Source organism: Pinus tabuliformis, chromosome 3_2, assembly GCF_031772625.1.
Source record: "Pinus tabuliformis cultivar Carrire ecotype Pingquan chromosome 3_2, CPIR1, whole genome shotgun sequence".
Classification (NCBI taxonomy): domain Eukaryota; kingdom Viridiplantae; phylum Streptophyta; class Pinopsida; order Pinales; family Pinaceae; genus Pinus; species Pinus tabuliformis.
In genome coordinates this window covers 725,057,946-725,074,283 of record NC_142302.1, presented here as the reverse complement: position 1 = coordinate 725,074,283, position 16,338 = coordinate 725,057,946, and positions in this window count along the sequence as shown.

Here is a 16,338-nt window from a genome sequence, read left to right as displayed (position 1 = left end):
GTCTCGCGCGATCGCAGGGACAAAGGAAGTCGTGAACCAATCGGTCAGGAATTGATCAGGAATCCAAAATTTGATCAAGCGACGACGCTGTCTCCATTCATGTATATGATCGGATATATGCGTAGCCGTGTCCTGTTTGAGAGACGTAAGGAGATGTGTCCCTATCTCATACCGAATGGGTAACTGAAAATGAGTTAGGAATGCCATAGCCAGCGAGTTGAAATCTTGAAATGTTCCGCGATTCAGCTCAATATACCACTTAGCGGCTGAGCCGGTGAGAGTTCTTTGAAAGAGGTGAAGCCGGATGGAGTCATCAAGCCATGAGTTCGATGAGCACCAAAGGTGATAGGTCATGACATGGGCTTGAGGGTCTTCACCGACTTTGCCATCAAATTTTGGGCAATCACTGGGTATTTTAGTCGGAACTGGTGGCCAATATGGATTATGAAGAATGGGATCATTCGTCAACTTGGACACATTCGGAAGTTCCAACATCGCTAAGAAAGGAAACTGAGGGTTAAAGGACATTTGTGGCTGTGGAAGAGAGGTAGTACCAGGGTTCCAACCAGGTGGTGGTTGCCCCCATGGACTTTGTCCGGATGGGCCTGGCCCGAAGGGGCCTTGCCCATAGGGATTTTTCCCGTAGGGGTTCTGTCCATATGCAGACAGTTGACCCTGAGTCTGCCCCCCAGCTCCCCATGGATTAGCAACTTGACCTACAGGTGCAACGTACTGTTGCTGATAATTTTGATAAGGAGTAACCTGCATTTGTTGATAATTTTGGTAAGGGGTAAATTGAGTTTGCCCCTAGGGTTGCTGGTAGCCATACATTTGCTGAGCTCCATACTGGGCCTGATAAGAAGGCTGCGCTTGGTACGAAGGTTGGGGTCATGGCCCACCTTGCATTTGATAACCAAGTTGAGTCTGGATCCCAGAAGAATGTCCTTGAACAGGCTGGGCTTGGACCATCTGGCCGGAAGGTTGGCCTGGTTGGGTTTGGGACGGGCCTGGTTGCCCAGAGGGATATGTCTGCTGGGTACCAGGTTGTCCTTGAACAACCAAGGGTCGTCCTTGCGGGACAGATGGTTGAGTGGACTGGACGGCCGGTTGACCTTGAGGTTGGCTAGCCTGTCCAGAAGGATGACTGAGCTGGGCAGTGGGTTGGCCTTGCTGTGCAGAGAGCTGGCCCGTTTGCCCAGAAGGATGACTAGGCTGGGCAGTGGGTTGGCCCTGCTGTATGTAAGGTTGCCCCCCTTGCCCAGAAGGATGACTAGGCTGGGCAGTGGGTTGGCCTTGCTGTATGTAAGGTTGCCCCCCTTGCCCAGAAGGATACCCCTGTTGGACTGCCGGTTGACCTTGTGGAATGTAAGTTTGTCCGGTTTGTCCAGAGGGATAACCCTGCTGAATACCAGGTTGGCCTTGTTGAATATAAGGTTGTCCTGGTTGTCCAGACGGGTAACCTTGCTGGGTACCGGGTTGCCCCGGATAACCCGAAGGTTGAGTCAGATAGGTAAAGGACGGACCGCCAGCAGCCAAAGGTTGTCCTTGTAGGCCCCCAGATTGTCCTGGGTAAGACTGGCCATAATATTGCTGCCCCTGGGGGGTTTGCAGATAAGATGGCTGGCCTTGGTTAGGTGGTCCCTGAAGCTGTCCAGGCATTGCTTGGCCTCCATGGAAAGAGTGAGTGCTAGGGTCCCAAGTAATGGAGAACAGTACCGAAACCTCAACCATAGGTTGAGTAGGCAAGGGTTGAGATAGTTGAAGGTATTGACTAGTAGAATCATAGTAAAATAACAGACCTTGCGCATTCGGATCCTGAACAGCTTGTCCAGAAGCATCATACGGCCCTCCTCCTGGAACGGGACCAGAAGAGGGTGGAGCACTTTATGCAGGGTGGACAACTCTAGGTGAGAGTTCCGGCTGGCCACTACTCACTTGACCGTGGGGGGCACCAGCACCAGTGTTCAAAGATGAGGACGCTATTACGGCACTAACGACCCGAGTTGAATGTGCTACACAAACAGTGTGATTTTTCGGAACTGAGGTAACAGGTGTAGTATGGGGTTGTGAAACAAAAGGTCCTGTGGTGGGAGTAACATGAGGATCCCACATGGTTGAAGCAGAAGTCCTGGCAGCTACCTTGTCCCTCAACGACTGATAGCGTGGGGGGAGTGGGGAAGTAGTTGGGATGGGAGTGTCGATATTTGACACCACATGCATTTCACTCATGCTAGGAGATGTCTCATCCATGTGGGAGGTAGACATTGAAGACGAAACACCAGGTGGGGTAACAGGAATATCGTCGTCATCAGGCTCCCAGATGGGGTTCCAATGAACTTCGTAACCCTCGTCTTCCGGGGCACGAGAGTTGATCGGTTGGATACTCGGGATAACAGGAAGAGTATCACTCACAACCGATACCTCAGGAGCAATGGAAGATGGAGAGCCTTGATCACTTGGGATAGGAGTCGACGGTTCAGCCAGGATGACAAACTTCAAACAAACCTAAGGGAGTCTAATGATAAAAAACCCTACTCAAACTAACGCACAAAAGATCTAACCAGGTAATGATTATCGTGGCCAAATCAATTTTAAGACGCAAAGACACAACTTGACCTTTTCATGTTTTAAGAGTCGAGAAAAGGGCAAAAAGGTGACTCTAGTCACCTTCGAATGTTTTATGAGCCCGAAGTGACAAACTACTCAAGTGAGCCTTTTCGTTTAAGGAGTCTAAAAAGGACCAAAAGTGACTACTCTGGAGAAACTAGGCAAAGGATTTACCAGACAATCCGTAAAACTGCTTATACACCTTGGCAATCATATGAAAACCAAGGACTTTCCGTACTGCAGTCAATCTTCCCGAATGTTGTGTTCGGTGCGTTACGGCTTGTAAGGTGGCAGACACGGCTTCCTATGGATCAAGGATGATAACCTAGTGGAGTCTCCCCTATATACGCGACGGTACATGGGAGTCCAAGTCCGTGCTAGACCACTATCGAGTCACAAAAGGAGGAATCACCCAACCGTAATGTGAAACAACAGTGACTAGGTTTAACGAAGCCGGAGCACGTCTCTAGCCTAGACCTCTACTTAGTGAGCGTTATGTTCCAATGCGTTTTTTAAGTTCATTCAGTTCATTTTATGGTTGATCTTTGATTAAGTTTCAGTTTCAGGTCCTACCGTATGTAATCTCTCACAATTTCCTGAATGCAAACTACATGGCAAAGAATATCATTTCGTTCGATGAATGCTAACTACAAGAGAGTTAAGGATCTTTCCAAACAAAATGACCAGAAACAAGCATGAATCACTTTGATGCAGCTAATGACAAATAAACAAAACTTTTCTTTGGTTTTAAATCACTAAATCAATGAAAAGCTTCTTCTTTCAATTAACTAATGTAACGCAACAAAGATTATGCGTTTTCCTTTTCAATGTCAAAGTGCACAAAATGAATTTTGAGAGACAGTAATACCGAGCAAAAGACCAATTTCACTCAATGAGAACACAAACGGATCCCAAAAACACCAAAACAGTCCTTCAAACCAAAAAGAAAATACAAAGGCCTCTTATGAGCTATGTGATCCAAGCTCAAATGAAGCCAAGTGAAACCCAAGCGATAAAGAAACAAATCACTTGAATATCAAAAAACTTTGACAACTACTGAGAGAATGCAAAGGGATAACCACAATGTTGACCGGACGATCAGAGAACACAAAACACCTCCGGGAGGCTCGACGCACAAAGCCACTAGATGCCCTAGGGCTAAGATGTGAAACCGATAGAAAAAAGCAAACACCCGAATGATGAAGGTCTAAAACCAGTCAAATCAGGACCAAACACACTCCAGTAATTGAAAAAAAGACAGCTAGACACAAATCCAAGCTCAGAGGGCTTAAGGACAAGCGAACTTGAAAAGTTGACAGGCCTGGCGCGATTGTCAGGCTGCAACTCGCGCCTTTATAGGATTGGTGCGGGTTGTCTTTGAGCAACTTGCACCAATAGCGTGACTGTTAGGCTAAAAAGCGTGCTAATCAAGTTAACTTAAATCAAAACAAAAGTAGGTGACCTAGGGCTTGGGAACAACATCTAGGCAAACCAGGAAGTAAGAAACAGCAAGAAATTTGACCCAGAAAGCTATCTAAGCAATCAAAACAAGAAAGACCAAAGAGACAAGACAAACTCCAAGTTGTTCAGTTCGTAAACCAAACCGGAGATTGACTGAAGTGGCGTTGATCTACTTCGCTAATGCAAAGCAATAGCGTTTCGAAGGCTACCTGGCCGTGCTTCAGGCTCCGTCTAAAGTTTACAAATCAAACAACAAGATCTCCCCAGTGGAGTCGCCAATTTGTTGTGGAGGTAAATCCTCTCTGCGGACAGAGACGATCCCTACTAGCCCAGACTAGGTCTAGCAACAATCACACAATGCTATCACGCAAGTTCCTAACTGCAAATACAAAGTAGATGGTGAGAACCTACTTGGATTCCAACGCTAGTGTTCGTCGAAGAGATGTCGCCTTCGTTCCTTTGCTTTGGCCGGTCACGATCCGCATGATCTCCGTGATAGGATACCTGCACACGCAAAGAACAACACGAAAACAAGCGTAAAATCTAGTAGATGCAATTATATATCGGTCAGAAAAGATATAACTCAACATCAAACATAAAGCAATGAGAGTGGAACCATAATGATAGTCATCTATTATTAATGAATAACAAAGAAGAATACAACCATTGTTCTGACGTCAAATCCTCCTTTGGCTGGGCAGTCAGCTACACAAGTCTTGCAAAGCTTGTTGGGATGAGGGACAAGCCTCTCTCTCTTTGGGTGACAAGAATCTCCTTACTTAGATTTGGCCTTATGGGTGCAAAGAAGGCTCTTGCAGCTTCAAACTCTTGAACTCCTAGAATTATGAGTATTATGACTGTAACTAGCTTGCTCAAGGCATAGAGGCAAGCTTTTATAGATAGAGAGGGAAAGAGATAGGATCAACCACATTATTCATGGGATTGGCTTTATCACTTGGAAACTCCCATGAAAGGTGGCAAACCACTTTCCCTTCTATGGAGATTCGAAGCCAAACCATCCTAGCTCAACATAGATTCAGTTGGTGAATGGGTTGAAGAGAACCTTCGGGAGTTTGGTCGTTGAAAACTTTACTCAATTCGGTTGGCGCGAGTGCAACTATGGGATAGAGTGCCAATGGCGCGCCTTTTATAGAGTATTTCCCTCATTGGCGTGGGCAGTGAACTGTGAACCCGCGCCAATGTAAAAAGAGTTGTTTTCATGAGGATTTTGCAGGAGATGTCTTCAGGGCAAATGAAGCTCATACTAAGAGGAATATGATGCAAGTGGTTTTAGGTCATGTCACTTCTCACAGGTCCCGGAATGATTCCTCCAGTATGCGGGTGAGGGGAAAGAGGGATGGTGACAAACGGTGACGAATTGCTGTGTAACATATGGTAAAGCCAAGAGGTGGATTTTCTCTCCGTTGGGTCTAGTGATTCTGAGATGAAATGAAACATAGAGCCTGGAGAGTATGTCTCAGTTTTGGGCCTAGTGATCCTTGGATCAGGCTGCAGATGCACGGTAAATCCTGAGAGACTAGGAGGCACTCAAATTCCTCACAGTGTAGGCAGAGAACTCCGGTGGCATCCACATTGATTGGTGTTTTTTGATGTGTTCTATGAGTCCCACATTCATGCTTGGAATATGGCATGGGGGTGATTGGCTGAAGAGAGACTTGGCTCAACCAATCTATGGTCGGGTGGAATGTGGTAGTCCCATCTCGGTTGGTTCATTGCATTTATTAATGAAAAAAATTCATTCCCTTGATTTTCATGTGAAAATGTACTGATGTATATATGGATTTTGATGGCTGATATGTTTATTGTATTTATGTTCCTATTATGTTTTTTTTTATATGCACATTTACCTTGGAGGTTGTTACACGAACAATTAGGAGGAGTTCAACAATAGTTGAAAAAATAATTGCAGACAAATATGTTCTGATCATGGATAGAAATCAAGTCCCATTCTCAATAGTTATATCCATTTTCCATTGATTTTAAAGGGGGGGGGGGGAATTGTAGATATGGGGAACCAAGAAAGATCCCTTTAGCTTGTAGCAACAAAGCTCAAATGACGAGCTCAAATGTTGAAGGTTTTCATTAATGACAAAGGGGGAGATTATTGGAAAATGTGTTTTCATTGACGTCAACATGCCACGAGAAACATAGTCGAATCAATAGGTGCTCATATGGTATGTTATCATTGATGTCAACAAGTTAGGGGGAGCACAGTTGAATAAACATGAGCTCATGTAGTATGTTATCATTGATATCAACATTCAATGGGGAGCATAGTTGGATCAACATATAAGCTTGGATCAATGAATGTCAAGGTCAATTAGCAGTACCAATGTGTTTTCATTGATATCATAGAAGAAGAGTAGAGATACGAGGACAAGTAGTATAGGATCAAGGTTAGAGGTGAGTATGAAGAGTGTGTTTGAATGCACAAGCTATGAAATGGAAATTGATGTAGATTAACATAGATGAGATTGATGACCCTTGTTCATTTTGAGGGGTCCTAACCCATTTGTTTCTTAACCGCAAATGGGTTTGAAATGACATTAGGAAGTTAAAACCACTTAGGGTATGTGGCATTCAGTGATTGGATTCAGGGGTTCCCCCTTCTTCTTGATAAAACCACCATTGAGCTCATTTGAAATCAACTTAACGTGATATGAAACCAATCAAGGGTGATGTGGCTTGGTGGAGACACATGTGTCAGGTCCATTGTTATTTGAAGAACAAAAAAATGTCATCATATGTTGGTTTGTCTATTTGATGCTTGGACCATCAGATTATTTTTAATGAAAATCCTCATAGAATTTCCATATATCCAATATGGTAAGCCCCTAGTCAATCTCCCAATTATGAAGTAGTTAAGGAGTAGTGACAAAAATATAACCACCCCTGGATCAATGTGCATTAGGCCTCTAGGCCTCTTATCAATGGAAAATAAAAGTTATAGATTTCTCAATATCTGATATGGTTTGGCCTCTGGTCAAGCCACCAATCATGAAGTGCTAAGATATATTGCCTAAGAGATAAGAAACCTTGAGCCCCAAAAATGTTAAATGTATATATATATATATATATATATATATATATATATATATATATATATATATATATATATATATATATATATATATATACCTGAGACTTGATAATATTAAATTCTAGTTAATCTCTTGGTCATAAAGGCTTAAGTATTAGCATCAAAGGGATCAAATCCCTTGGGCCCATGGAACATTGGATGTGTAAATGTCAAAATATTTTTTTGAGACCTAGTAAGGTTAGATCCTAGTCAATCCACAGGTCAAAAAGTGCTAAGGTTTAACGTCTAAGGGCTAAGGACCCATTGGACCCCTGGACCATTGAGTGAATAATCAAAATTTTCAATACAAAGTTCTTTGATTTCCACTATACCCGATTACCTGGGATATGAAAGCATGGTAGGTAACAGACAAATGACATGGAACATGATAGGGTAATGATGTAACATGCCAGGTGGAGTAGATGATGTGGTAGTGGACACATGTCATCCAAATTTAGCATTTTTGGATGGCCAACCATGTAAAGGAGAGTGACACTTGGTAGGTGTCAGCAATGCCATGTGGCAAAGGACACATTAGCATTAGCCACATATTGAAACATGATTGGTTGTTGGAAGAATGAAGTGGTAGGTTAAGTTGACCCTCAGGCCCTAAAGTTCTAGAGTAGTTTTTTGCTATAAATTCACCCGATAGTTTAGGATCCATCAATTGACAAGCTCAAGAACAAAATAGATCACTAGTAGCTTTTACGTTGTTGGCCTCCCATAGCCCTAGATTTCTTTGAATGTATTTTTCAACAAATCTCTTGATAATCGGATTTCCCAATAAGGTTTGGCCCATAGTCACAAGCCTAGTCACACAGGGATGAAGTATAGCTTGTGAGGGCTTAGTGCCCCAATATCCTCAAAACACTAGAGTAATGTTGTAAAAGTATGCTCAAGTGGTTTTGATAGCCCAAGAACTAAATACAAAAAACCATCGGGTCATGGCACAGTTCTAGGTGCTTAAGGACTTAGTACCTGGGTTCCAAGTAGTATATTTGCGAGTGTTTTATCTCGATGTCTGGTATCTCGATATCCATTGGCTAATGGTCCCAAGGGATATAACTATGGTTGACTCTTATCATAGATATGTTTCCATCAAAGGATATGGTTGACTTCTATTAGAGATAAATTTCCATCAAAGGTGCAAAATAAACTTTGTTTATGAAGGATTCTTGTGTTAGACGATTTTTTGGTATTCCCTAAATTCCTAGGTAGTTCCTAAATTCTCAGTAAAAGTTAAAATTTATGTTTTCATGTATGATTAAAAGTTTATGGAAGGGAGCATAAAGAAGAATAAATATCACTTTCATAGAAACAAATCCAGGATCTGTTGGCCAAAGGTGCAAATCTAAAAATGAGGAAGCATCTTTAAATTGAAGAGCTTATAGAGGTAAATGTTGGTGAAAAATAATAAATTTAATTGTGTGAGTGAGTGTGAGATAGAAGAGGTGGACTACAATGAGGATCAACACAAGAGGTGCTTGAACCACAGGAAGAGTGAGGATGATATGTATTGAAGTTTTAGTGTAGTGAAGTATAAGGAAACAATGGTCTATAGTCAAGTGCAAGGGTTGTGAGAAGTAAAGAAGAATATACACAGTAAATAAAGTAAAGCATATAGAGAAAAGTTGATGTGGCAGCTATAAATAATTAAATAAGAGTATATTAGACCAAATAAGAACAATTTAGGATTGAAGCAATATATTGGATTGGTGTCTCCTGTAGGTTGGTGCTTATAAAGTAGTAAAGGGGATTGGTTTCTCTTCTAGGTTGGTGCCTATGAAGCAACATAGGGGATTGGTGTCTCCTATAGGTCGGTATCTATGAAGAAACATAGGGGATTGGTGTCTCCTATAGGTTGGTGTCTACAAAGAAATAAAGGGGAGAGGTTTCTCCTATAGGTTGGTGCATACGAAGTAGTAAAAGGGATTGGTGTCTCTTATAGGTTGGTGCCTACAATATATTTTATTGTTTTTTTTGTTTTATCCTGTAATGGTTTCTACATATATTTGGTGTTACTTGCTAAGTTTGTGAGATTGATGATTTAGGATGTTTGAATGTTTAAATAATTAAAAAATATCATTATACTAATTCAACAACACCCCCCCACCACACCCCCCCCCCCCCCAAAAAACCCCACCCCCTGTCTAAATGTGAATTCCAACAAAAAATGCATTCATACACTCAAGCCTAGGTGAGGAATTACCTAAGGGAAAATTACCAACACAAGAAATCAACCTCAATATGATGGGAGGCCTCGTGGTCATACTCAATGACTGTATGGACACACAAAGTGAGAAACAATATAATTTACGGTAATCTTCATAAAAAAATTTCTTCTTAGTATTGTTGTCAACAACCAATGTTCATGGCATCATGGTAGAGACACATTATTACAAGAAGTTCCATATAGGGAATAAAGAAAAGGATGGGACTCCTTCAAACTCTAGAGGATGTGTGGGATCCTTGAAATAAACATGTACAATTTGTCTACTCAAATTCAAGTGTTCACACACAAACATATTTCATTCTAGCATATACGTGACAAGAACTCCATTTGATGCAAAATACATCATGCCCCTTACATGGAAATATTAACCAATAATATGTCTACTAAGAATATTAAAATGTAGTCACATGTGATGAAAGACACAATGAAACCTAAGATGAATTTAGTAATCCAGGTGGATATTGGTGGTGGGGGGTCCAAGTGGAATAGGCGGGTGGCCACCAATATCCACCTAGATCACTAAATTCATCTTAGGCTTCATTGTGTCTTTCATCACATGTAACTACATTTTAATATTCTTATTAGACATATTATTTCTTAATAGTTCCATGTGAGGGGCATGATGTATTTTGCATCAAGTGGAGTTCTCATGTCATGTATATGCTAGAATGAAATATGTGTGTGTGTGAACACTTGAATTTGAGTAGACGGATTATACATGTTTATTTCAAGGATCCCAAACATCCACTAGAGTGTAAAGGAGGCTAATCCTTTTATTTATTCCCTATATGGAACTAGCTTGTAATGATGTGTCTCTACCATGATTTCATGAACATTGGTTGTTGACAACAATAATAAGAAGAAAATTTTTTATGAAGATTACAAAGTATTATTTTCTCACTTTGTATGTCCATACACACATTGAGTATGACCATGAGGCCTCCCATCATATTGAGGTTGATTACTTGTGTTGTTACTTTTCCCCTAGGTATTCCCTCACCTGGGCTTCAATATATGATTATGTTTTTTGTTGGAATTCACATTTATACCGGGGGTTGGGGGGGGGGGGGGGTGAATTAGTATAATGGAAATTTTTATTTATTTAAACATTCAAAAATCCTAAATCATCAATCTCACAAACTTATCAAGTAACACTAGATATATGTAGAAACCCTTACAAGATAAAACCAAAAAATTTCTTTATATAAAATATATTGTAGGCACCAACCTACAAGAGACACCAATCCCTTTTACTGCTTTGTAGGCACCAAAATATAGGAGAAACCACTCCCCTTTATTTCTTTGTAGACAACAACCTACATGAGACACTAATCCTCTATGTTGCCTCATAGCTACTGACCTACAGGAGACACCAATCCCCTATTTTGCTTCATAGGCACCAACCTACAAGAGAAACCAATCCCCTTTATTACTTTGTAGGCAACAACCTACATGAGACACCAATCCAATCTATTGCTTAGATCCTCAATTTTTCTTCTTTGGTCTACTATACTCTTATTTAATTCTTTACATCTACCACATCAACTTTTCTCTATATACTTTACTTTCTTTACTGTGTAGCTTCTTCTTTACTTCTCACAACCCTTGCACTTGACTACAGACCATTGTTTCTTTTACTTCACTACATTAACACTTCAATACATATCATCCTCACTCTTCATGTGGTTCAAGCACCTCTTATGTTTCTCCTCATTTTAGTGCACCTCTTCTATCTTACACTCACTCACACAATTACATATGTTATTTTCACCATCACTTGCCTCTCTAAGCTCTTCAATTTAAAGATTCTTCCTCATTTAAAGATTGGCACCTTTGACCAAAAGATCCTGGATTTTTTTTTATGAAAGTGGCATTCATTCTTCTTTATGCTTCCTTCCATCAACTTTGAATCATAAACACAAACATTAATTTGAACTTTTATCGAGAATTTAGGAACTACCTAGGAATTTAGGGAATACCCAAAAATCCTCTAACACAAGAATCCTTCATAAAACAAAGTTTATTTTTCACCTTTTATGGAAATATATATCTAATAGGAGTTAACCATACCCTTTTAATGGAAACTTATCTTTGATAAGAGTCAACCATGGTTATATTCCTTGGGACCATTAGCTGATGTATATCGAGTTACTGGAGATTGAGAGAAAACACTTTAAAATACACTACTTGGAACCTAGGCACTAAGTCCTCAATCACTTAGAACCATGTGCTATGACCCAATGGCTTTATTTATTTAGTTCTTGGGCTATAAAAACCACTTGAACATACTTTCACAACATTACTCTAGGATTTCAAGGATCTTGGGGCACTAAGCCCTCATGAGCTATACTTCAGCCCTGTGTGACTAGGATTGTGACTATGGGCCAAACCTTATTGGGAAATGAGGTTATCAGGAGATTTTTTGAACAATAAAATAAAATAAATTTGGGTCTATGGGGGGCCAACAACGTCAAAGTTACTAGTGATCTATTTTGTCTCATGAGCTTGTCAATTGATGGATCCTATGCGATCGAGTGAATTGATAGCAAAACATTACTCCATAACTTTAGGGCCCTAGGGTATACTCAACCTACCACTTCATTCTTCCAAAAACCATTCATGTTTCAATATTTGGCTAATACTAATGTGTCCTCTGCCACATGGCATTGCTAGCACCTACCAAGTGTCACTCTCGTTTTCATGGTTGGCCATCCAAAAATGCTAAATTTGGATGACATGTGTCCACTACCACATCATCTACTCCACCTGGCATGTCACATCATTACCCTATCACCTGCCATGTCATTTCTCTGTTACCTACCATGCTTGCATATCCCAGGTAATCGAGTATTGTGGAAATCAAAGAACTTTGTATTGGAAATTCTGATTATTCACTCAATGGTCCAAGGGACCAATGGGTCCTTAGCCCATATATGTTAAACCTTAGCACTTAGTGACCTGTGGATTGACTAGGATCTAACCTTATTAGGTCTCAAGAAAATAGTTTGACATTTACACATCTAATGTTCTAGGGGCCCAAGGGATTTGATCCTTAGGTGCTAATACTTAAGCATTTTATGACCAAGAGATTGAGTAGAATTTTACATTATCAAGTCTCAGGTGTATATATATATATATATATATATATATATATATATATATATATATATATATATATACATTCAACATTTTAGGGGCTAAAGGCTTCTTAACTCTTAGGCACTATATCCTAGCACTTCCTGATCGGTGGCTTGACTAGAGGCCAAACCATATTGGATATCGATAAATATATTAAATTTTATTTTCCATTGATAAGAGTCTTGTTACACATTGATCCATGGGTGATTATATTTTTGGCACTACTCCTTAACTTCTTCATAATTGGGAGCTTGACTAGGGGATTACCATATTTGATATCAAGAAATTCTATGAGGATTTTCATTAAAAATAATTTGATGCTCCAACCATCAAATAGATATACCAATATATGACGAAACATTTTTGTTCTTCAAATAAAAATGGACCTGACACATATGGCTCCACCAAGCCACATCACCCATGATTGGTTTCATATCATATTAAGTTGATTTCAAATGTGGTCAATGGTGGTTTTATCAAGAAGAAGGGGGAACCCTTGAAATCCATTCATTTAATGCTACATACCCTGAGTGGTTTTGAATTCCTAATGTCATTTCAAACCCCTCTGCGGTTAAGAAACAAACAGGTTCAGACCTCACAAAATGAAAAAGGGTCATCAATCTCATCTATGTTAATCTACATCAATTTCCAATTCATACCTTTTGCATTCAAACACACTCTTCATACTCACCTCTAACCCTGCTCCTCTACTACTTCTCCTCACACCTCTACTCTTCTCCTATGATATCAATGACAACACATTGGTGGTGCTACTTGACCTTGACATTCACTTATCCAAGCTGCTATGTTGATCCAACTATGCTTCCCATGGCATGTTGATATCAATGATAACATACTACATGAGCTCTTGTTTATTCAACTATGCTCCCCCTAACATGTTGACATTGATGATAACATACCATATGAGCACCTATTGATTCGACTATGTTGCCTGTGGCATGTTGAAATCAATGAAAACAGATTTTCCAATAATCTCCCCCTTTGTCATTAATGGAAACTATAGAGATTCATTAATGGAAACCTTCAACATTTGAGCTTGTCCTTTGAGCCTTGTTGCTACAAGCTAAAGGGATCTTGATTGGTTCCCCATATCTACAATTTCTCTCCCTTTGACATCAATGGAAAATGGATATAATTATTGAGAATGAGGTCACTTCATTTCTTTCCACGATCAAAATATATTTTTCTACAATTAATTTTCAACTATTGTTGAAGTCATCCTAATTGTTTGAAACCAATTCTCTCGATCGATCCCGATTCTTCGCTTTAGATGTAATTTCTCTATTGTTTCCAATTATTCACTGCATCATTAAGTCTATGTTTGTTTTTATATGCTTTAATTACAACTTGTCCCCCCTTGTCAACAACTTCTGCAACTCTTCCTATAACTACCACTTTTCTCAGTAATTGTAATGGCTACCCCTATTTATTATCTCTCCTTATGTATGCAAGGTGCTTTAACTTTTCGATGAAATTTCTTCCTTTGATATATAAACAAAAAACCAATTACTTCCTATGGGTGCTTACTTTTTCTCTATCTACAACTAGGCTCTCGCTATCAAGGTTGTCTCTATCTATCTTTGCATGCAAAATTTCTTCTTTTACAGCTCTGCTCTTGATATTGCTCCTCCTGAACTTGAACTTCTCACTTCTTCCTTTTGGGGACTAATCCCCTTGGGCTTATACTTCCTTTTGCTTCCTCCTTTTTATACTAATCCCCTTGGGATTATAAATCATTTTACTTTTCCTTTTGGGACTAATCCCCCTAGGCTTATAGTTCCTTTTACTTATTCCTTTTGGGATTGCTCCCCCTGGGATTATGCTTCCTTTTGCTTACAATTTAACTCCTTTGGCTGTAACTTTCTTCTTTTCCTATAGCTTGAATCCTATTTGAGATCAAAGGTGTGTAGCTTGTAACTTTGCACTTTTTCTCATCCAGTCTTCTTATTTTTTAAAGGGATAACCCCCACAAACTAATGCTTCTCTTTATATGTAAATATTTTTCTATCTCCAATTTTTATTAGTCTTCAATTGCTCCTCCTAAACATATACTCCTTTTCTCCTCCAATTTTCATTATATACAACTATTCCTTTTGTTTGGAACTACTCCCATTTTTTTATATCAATGGTAAGATGTTTCTCCCCCTAAACGTATGTACTATTCCACCTTGAAATACATCACATACTTTCTTCACACGTCATATTTTGACAATTCGTATCCTGCAACCTTTCAATTTCATCATTCTTCTCTTGTAGCTCACTCTCAAAATTTCTTATTCTCTCAATGTGCTACATACTCTTACTTTGTTTTTTCATTGATGAGATGTTAGGGATATTACTCCCATAGAGTTGTTTTTCTTTCTTTTAATCTCATTGAGGACATATACATTGTTTGGCAACCTGATTGCAATTGCTTCCAATATATCTAAACCCTATTTTCTTATTTTGTGCTCCTTATAATGGAAAGTGAGATACTAACCTTAATCAACCATTTGACTTACACTCAGTAGATTGTGCTTTAGACCTTCAACAAGTAGGACATTCTGATTTTTTGTCCTTCCGTCAAAATTTACTATGCTTTTTCCAATTATCTTTTTGAAATAATTATTTCCAAGGGTGATACTACCTCATTTGACTTATTTATAGAGACAAACTTAATTTTATCTCTTTTCATATGACTTGAAAATCCATTATCTATATACCATTGCCTATCTTTGTTTTGAGCACATAGAGCTAGAGCATATTCTTCCTTCTCCTCTTGCTTCCTTCTCCATATTTTTATTCTTTGATTTCCATTTATAATAACATCTTCTTGTTATAGCTCCAAATCTCACTCTTATGGTTTGTGATGCTGCACTCATGGCCTAGGGAAACCCCTCCTTCCGGCCCTGGTCCTAAAATTTAAAAAACAGTGTTTTATCCCTTATACGCGACATTGCCTTGAGTTAAATGCGTGTATACGCGGGTTTGTGTATACCCAACCCGCGTATATGTATTAAAACACTTAAAAAAATATAAAACTCCTTATTTTCGGGCAGAGATCACAGTCTTACCTGCTGATCACATGTTAGTGCCCGTGGCCCAACTGTTCCCAACCAACTCCCAACTAAAAAACTACTTTCGGAGAGGTATAAAAAGACCTCAAAGGGAAGGCCTAAGGGAGGAGAGAAGAGAGAGAAAGGTTATTATGCTGAGATTTTTCCCCTGACCAGGTTTGAAGTCCCTTCTGCCTTCTGCACTTCCCCCATTTGTACAGGAAACCCTTGTTTCCTTGTGTGTTGATGTTCATCCACCATTTATGACATCATGGAGTGAGTCATGGAAGGAGTTTGTTAAAGGCTTGAGGCTGGAACGGATCTGGAAGGAAGCTTTGCTTGGAGCCTACTGAAGGTGACTCAGGTGAAATTATTCCTTTTTATGTACTTTATTTGTCTATAATAAAAGAAACACATGTCTTGGTTCCCGATATAAATCTTCTTTATGTTTATGATATTCATGTTTAGAATTCATATGTAAATGGTTGTTTGAATTTCATAACTAACTACCTTTATTTATAACATGAAGATGGTTTCTTTATAAGGTTTTGTCCATATACTGATGTGTTCATTGGAATTGGTTGTTTTGTAGGGCAAAAGAGAAGAAGGGAACTCCAAGGAGGGTTTGGAACCTAAGGGCCTTCTCAAACGTAGGACCTAAGGTATGTACCCTTTACAATAGAATTTGCTTATAATAGCATAATGGATGTGTGAATGTGTGCTTCTTTGAATAGATAACTTTT